Here is a 6602-nt window from a genome sequence, read left to right as displayed (position 1 = left end):
CGCGTTTGTCGAAATGGACGCATACGTCTAGAAATCCTACTTTTTGTTTTAAAATCGGTACCGTTTGAAAAAATATTAAATTACTTGCTAACGAAGATATATATCTAATTTTATCTATCTCAACTAGAAAATATCTGATGGTTACAACATAGAAATCCATCTTTTTACGCTTTAAAACTTACAAATAATCGCGTTAGTCGAAATGTACGTATACGTATAGAAATCCTAATTTCGGTTTAAAATATAAACCAAACAAATGAATTACTTGCTAACAAGGCTATAGATTTAATGACACACTTTCAAATTGCATCTATATGTATTGATTAACATGTACGTCATTTCAAGGTGTGTGGCTTTAATATTCAAATAATCAAACACAGGTTCATAAAAGTAATTCGTTTGTTATGAATCTTAAATAAAATGGCTTGTTATAATTCGCTCGTTTAGATTTCAACGGCCATTTCAGCTTTTATTTTAAAGGTTATAAAGCCCGCTTTTTAACCAATGCAATGAGTTAATGGTATTGTGTTGAATCGAAGCTATAAAATGCTTTTGACGTGTAGCATCGCCGATTCTTCCCTTTATGGACGATTGAAATTTTATAAATAAAGAGTTCGAGATTTTGGTGTCGAACTGTGTGCACTAGTCCATAAACACTTCATTTCATGCACGTTTTGCTTTTAAACATATAAAATTTGTGCTTGATCCAAACAAAAGAGTTGAAAAGCATTCGAAGACAGCATATGTAAAATTACTTTCTATTAAGGTGAATTTTAAACTTTGTATAAATATTTCATTCCAGTCGTATGCACGCTGGTCTTGTGCTTAGTCTACCTGCCTGTTTACACCGGAAGTGGTTTACGAAGAGTTCTAAACGTACCTACAAATGGCGACGTCGAGTTCTCCTATGATGAATGCGGCATTCTGACGACTTCTCTCATCAGCAATAATTTTGTTGTCGTCATAATCCTTGACCTGTGTGTCCTCTTCGTGTTTCCTTTTGGAATAATTCTGATTTGTAAAGTCTCGATCCGGTTGAAGATTATCTGTCTAGCACGCATGCGCAGAAACACCCTTCAAGAACGCGGAGGACAAACAATATTAACACGCGTTGGTAAGAGCCAGAAAATGCTAAAAACCGTCACCCGCCGTATAATAATACTAAGCACTACGTACTTCCTGTGCAACGCACATTTATGCATTTTCAACATTTTACTGATGACTTCAAAGGAGAATACTGTGTCCATGGACCAAGCTAGTATTTATGTAGAAATGTGTTTCATATATGCATGTTTTTGAACAATGGCGTCAATTTTATGTTGTACTGTTTGATAGGATCTGGATTTAGAAAAGACTTCATTGGTATTTTTAAGTCTGGAAGTAGATCTTCGTCATCGTAAGTAAGTGACGGTCACACTCATTCTCACAATCACCGCGAACTGGTTTGTCCTACATTTGTCACTGTATACGCTGGTTAACGAGTTATTGCAATAGGTTGAAGCACTGATATAATTTACCAATCAACATGAAGAAATAACAATATTTAGACCAACGGGAGCTGCATTCGTCTTAAACAACACGATATTCATCACTTAATGTGTCATCTTAGGTATGCTAGATATTTTATGATTAAATACGATCTTAATGGCATACATACTTTATATAAATTACATTCAAGGACGAAACATTCTTTCAGAAATACAATATGCTTATCAAGCTATTTCAACAAAATAAAATAATCACGTATAAAATGAAATGTGTACAAATGTGTTATTTTATATATTTTTTATTGTCGTTATATGTTAAGTATGCATGGCTTGTATTGAAAACAATATTTGATGTTGGTCTCAAATGTTTTGAAAACATGGTTGTTTCGTATATGTGTTTTGTCCTAACGTAATGGATACAGAGACGACATTTCTATAGTTACTTCTATATAAATATATCTTAACATTTTAAAGTTCATCCTGAAATGTGATTTGATTGAAACTATCGTTTCGATTCTGAAAAAAACAACAACAACACAGTAAAAAAAACGATAATATGTTCGTAATGGTTATAAAGTGTTTTGAGTGTTGCCTTTTATTTGTATACTCTGTTAAAGAATACCGTAGTCAATTTATTAGTACTAAAAATGTATGCCATATGATATGTATGTGCGTTTTTGTTATTATGTAATTCCTTATCATTTTGTTTTATTTTTGCCGGCTATGTTTTATACAATAACGAAACCGAATGGCAAATGACATGGAACATTGTTAAATCTCTGCAAATGCTGTTGTTTTTAGCTCATCTAATTTTTGAAAAAAAAAAGTATGAGCTATTGTCATCCTCTGAGCGTCGGCGTCCGATTATGTTGTGTGTTTAGGTCCAATTTTCTCATAAAGTATCAAAGCTATTGTATTTTAAACATGGCACACTACTAACTATCATTAGGGGACTGGGCAGGCAAATTTAGATGACTCTGGCGGGCATTTTTACATAACTATTTGCCCTTTTTATACTTAAAAAATTGAAAATCTGGTTAAGTTTTGTGTTTAGGTCCATTTTATTAATAAAATATCAAAGCTATTACATTCATACTTGCAACGCTTACTAACTATCATAAGGGTACTGTGCAAAGTTATGTAACTCTGACTGGCAATTTGTCAGAATAATGGCCCCTTTTATACTTAGAAAATTGAAAGTTTGGTTAAGTTTTGTGTATTGGTCCACTGTACTCCTAAAGTATCATAGCTATTGATTTCAGACTTGGAACATTTGCTAACTATAATAAGAGGACTGTGCATGCACAGTTATGTAACTCTGACTGGCATTTTGACAGAATAATGGCCTTTTTTATGTTTAAAAATTGAAAAGTTGGTTGAGTTTTGTGTTTTGGTCAACTTTACTACATCAAGTATCATAGCTATTGCTTTCACACTTGGAACACTCGCTTACTATCATTAGGGGACTGTATAGGACACGCTGCATAACTCTGGTTGGCATTTTCATGGAATTATGACCTTTTTGTGACTATTAATTTTGAATATTGTGTTGAATTTTGTTTTTAGATCCGCTTAACTTCTGAAGTATCAAGGCTATTGCTTTCAAACTTTAAGAACTTTCTTACTATCATGAGGGTACTGTACCTTGCAAGTTTAATTTGACCTTGACCTTTGAATGATTTTGACTTTCAAGATCAAATTATTAAATTTTGCTAAATTGCGATTACTTCTTTATTTATGATCAGATTTGATTCATAATTTGATAAAGCAACACTTACCTGAAATACCACAATAGACTCCACCCAAACCATCCCCCATGCCCCACCCCAGAATAACCCACCCAAAATTTGTTCTTCCATATTTTTTGTGGAAAGATATAATAAATGACTACACCCCACATTATACCACCCTCTCAACCCCGATGACCACCCCCCACCCAAAAAAATAAATAAATAATATTTTTAGAAATGTGTTAAATATTCAAATATTTATTTTAATTATTTTAGTTTTGAAAGACTGTCCAACCATCTCCCCTTACCCCAACAAACCCTTCCCCTCCCCATATTTTTTTCATTTTGAAAGATAATGCACAAAAATGACCACAACATCAAACTATACACCCCTCTCCACCCCACTCCTCCCCCCTTTTAATTGAAGGATTGAGATAGGTCCCTTCACCTTTGAACAGAAAAATAGATGGGCGGTCTGCACCGGCTAGGCGTTGCTCTTGTTTCACGATTGGTTTCAAGTTCATTGAAGTAAAACAGAATCGTGTACGTCTTACATTATGTAAGAAGTCGCTAAGCATAGATGTGTGTAACATATGTTGTAAACGGTCATTTTATCATGTCTAGCACCGCAGTGTATGACGTGAAATTGATAGGCTCAAAACAACACAGCGAAACAATATCGGCACGATATCGGACGGATATAATTTGCATATCGGCCCTTTAACAGAAATGCAACACGGCCTACTGTCGTTCTTCTCCGCGATTATCTCGCGATTCAAAATTTTAGCTCATCATCGCGCCCTTGGAATAATCCCCATTCCCGTCGCATAATGGTTAGCATAACGGATATGTGGGGTTTTCTTCTTGTAGTCCGCTTTCATATCACAGCATAAGACTTCTCCAAAATCAAATGCCTTTCATTAAAAATTAGGGATGGTAACGATTATCCGGATATCCGAATACTGGTCAAGTATCCGAATTGTAAAAGAGGATCCGAATACTTGATTAAACGATATTACCCCTGTTATTATGCACACTATGTTCCTTATCGGATATTTCGACGTTAATCTGTATACCAGACATCGTTGACAGACTGACACAAATCCGGTAATTGGTTGTTGCTCAGGGAGTGGCCCAGCCAGTTCCTTATCACCTTGGTGATAAAGGCCGAGTTGCATAATTGCCAACTTGCGCCTCCGTGTTTTGTTTAATGGTCCTTACTTCCCGATCATTGACACCAATTGCCATCTCGCCAAATGTCAATCAGATTCTTATCTAAATATCGATCGACCAATCAGCGATCGTTAAATCGTGCGCGCCGGTTGCTAACATGTCCGCCATTTTCTACACACGCCGAATTTCTAGTTCTTATTTATTCAACGAGTTTCGTTTATTTTGTTTGAAAAATAGGAAATGAAATATAAAGAAACGGTGTAAATAAGTTTTATGTACATGTAGATTGATATAGAAAAACTGAGTGTTATTTTATGCAGTAACAAAATCCATTTCGATTCATACAAGATGAAGTTTTGTTACATGCACTACAAATCTGTTAACAAATTGTACAGATCTCTCCTGTTGCATTGATGATTAATCCAATATATAAAAGTCTTGATGTTGGTATGTGAGGTCTCATGATTAGGTCTTCATGTGTGTACATAAAGAAATATATATTTTAGATGTAACCTACATGCCACCAAATATTTCAATGTTCTCTGTGCTACAAATATTCAAATTTTAAGTTTTATTTGCATTATTATTATGACGTGGTGTTGAAAGTGCAAAATATTTTGTTGCATATTTTGGCCTGAAAATAGTCATAATAAAACTAACAATACTTTACATATTTGCATCTTTTTATTTTCTTTTAATTTAAAACACTCTATTTTGAAATGATTTGTTTTCCTGTTTAGTTACACCTCAGAAAGCTAAGATTTTAAGGATGTTTATTGGAGTCTCTGGGTCGGTAACTCTGCACAATATTGATATGTGGTAATCTACTTTTACATCTCTCAAGCGATAAAATTAAAAATGAAACATGTCATCAAAACATTTTTGATTGTTTTGTTAGATCAATATTGTAGTTGTCTGCAGACTGGCTGACAGGAAAGTGTGACTTGTACAATGGTAAATTACTCATTTCAGACTAGTCGGTCATAGGAAATTTACACCCCTTTATACTCCTTGTAAATAGCATTAGTTATTAGACACCATACAGTATTGCTGCAGCAAAAATATAATTTTGCATTTTTTCTCCCAGTTTAATTGTACCGGCCAATTGACTAGTACATATATAGCATACACAATGGGAGTGGTGTTAATGGTTGTTGTAAATATACTTTCCTTGTCAGGTGCTTATGAATAATTGGACTTTACAATGAAATATACTTTCCTTGTCAGGTGCTTATGAATAATTGGAATATACAATTAGAAAAGTAAAACAAAATTGCTTTGCACTTTTATCAAGTCGAATTAAATTCCTTACTTTCTTAGTGATAACTTCCCTCTTGTTTTTGTTCAAAGATGATTGTTTAAAATTTCTAAGCATTATAATCAAGTGAAAAATGATGTTGACAACTTACACCATTTTTATACTAGGTTGCAAAATTTGAAGTCACATCACAGAACATGTAATATGAACTTTTAATTTTTGGTGAATTTTGAATCAACAAATTGAATTATTACTATTCAATATAAAAATGTTATCTTAGTATGCATGCAGTTCTAAATACTGTAAGGGTTGAATTTAAAATTGATACAAATTCACATACTTTAGTAAACCTATCTGTTTGTATACATTTGAAATCAATCTGACTATGCAACCATTTGTTAATTTTACAACAAAAGTGTAAACCAATAATCGGTAAACTTAGTCTGTGATGTCTTTTAAAGCATCAACTGTTCAATTAGTTTATGATCTGAGGAGCTTAACTGTCAAATTCGTCCTATACCACAATCAGAAGCAAAGTGGGTATGTGTAAACAGCATTAAAACCGGAACAGCCGATGAGTAACTGGCAGACTGTTCAGGTTTTATGCTGTTTGCTGCTCATCAGTACATGTATCTAAGGGTTTGAAATAAAGCCTTAACACTTGAACTTAGTAAGAAAGATATTTAATTAAATACAACTTTTTACGGGACTACAAACATGTCAAAATACGTATCTAAGTGGTGAAGGGCTAAAAGTCAAATTCGACCCTATACCACAGTGGTTATTGAAGACGCCACATTGAAGGTGAAATCAGATAACACTAAGAAACAACGATGGTTGTTTGCCACCGGGCTATATTTGTCATAATGGTACATGTACAGGTAGTTTTTCATCAACTCTGTTCTATTATACATGTATGTGACATTTTTACTGCAAAATAATCAATTGAGGGTC

The 6602-nt window shown here is 33.8% G+C and overlaps 1 long non-coding RNA gene across 1 annotated transcript in view; it reads left to right on the top strand.

Annotated features, from left to right (window-relative positions):
* The window catches only part of LOC127863951 (uncharacterized), a 6571-nt gene extending 4035 nt beyond the window's left edge, over nt 1-2536 (top strand). The window contains exon 3 of the long non-coding RNA XR_008041308.1: nt 803-2536. This is a non-coding gene — a long non-coding RNA (uncharacterized LOC127863951). The remainder of the gene's footprint in view (nt 1-802) is intronic.
* The last annotated feature ends 4066 nt before the right edge of the window (nt 2537-6602 follow it).

Source organism: Dreissena polymorpha, unplaced genomic scaffold, assembly GCF_020536995.1.
Source record: "Dreissena polymorpha isolate Duluth1 unplaced genomic scaffold, UMN_Dpol_1.0 chrUn066, whole genome shotgun sequence".
NCBI lineage: Eukaryota > Metazoa > Mollusca > Bivalvia > Myida > Dreissenidae > Dreissena > Dreissena polymorpha.
Note: the sequence above shows the minus strand (reverse complement) of the source record. Positions and strands in the feature narration are given on the sequence as shown.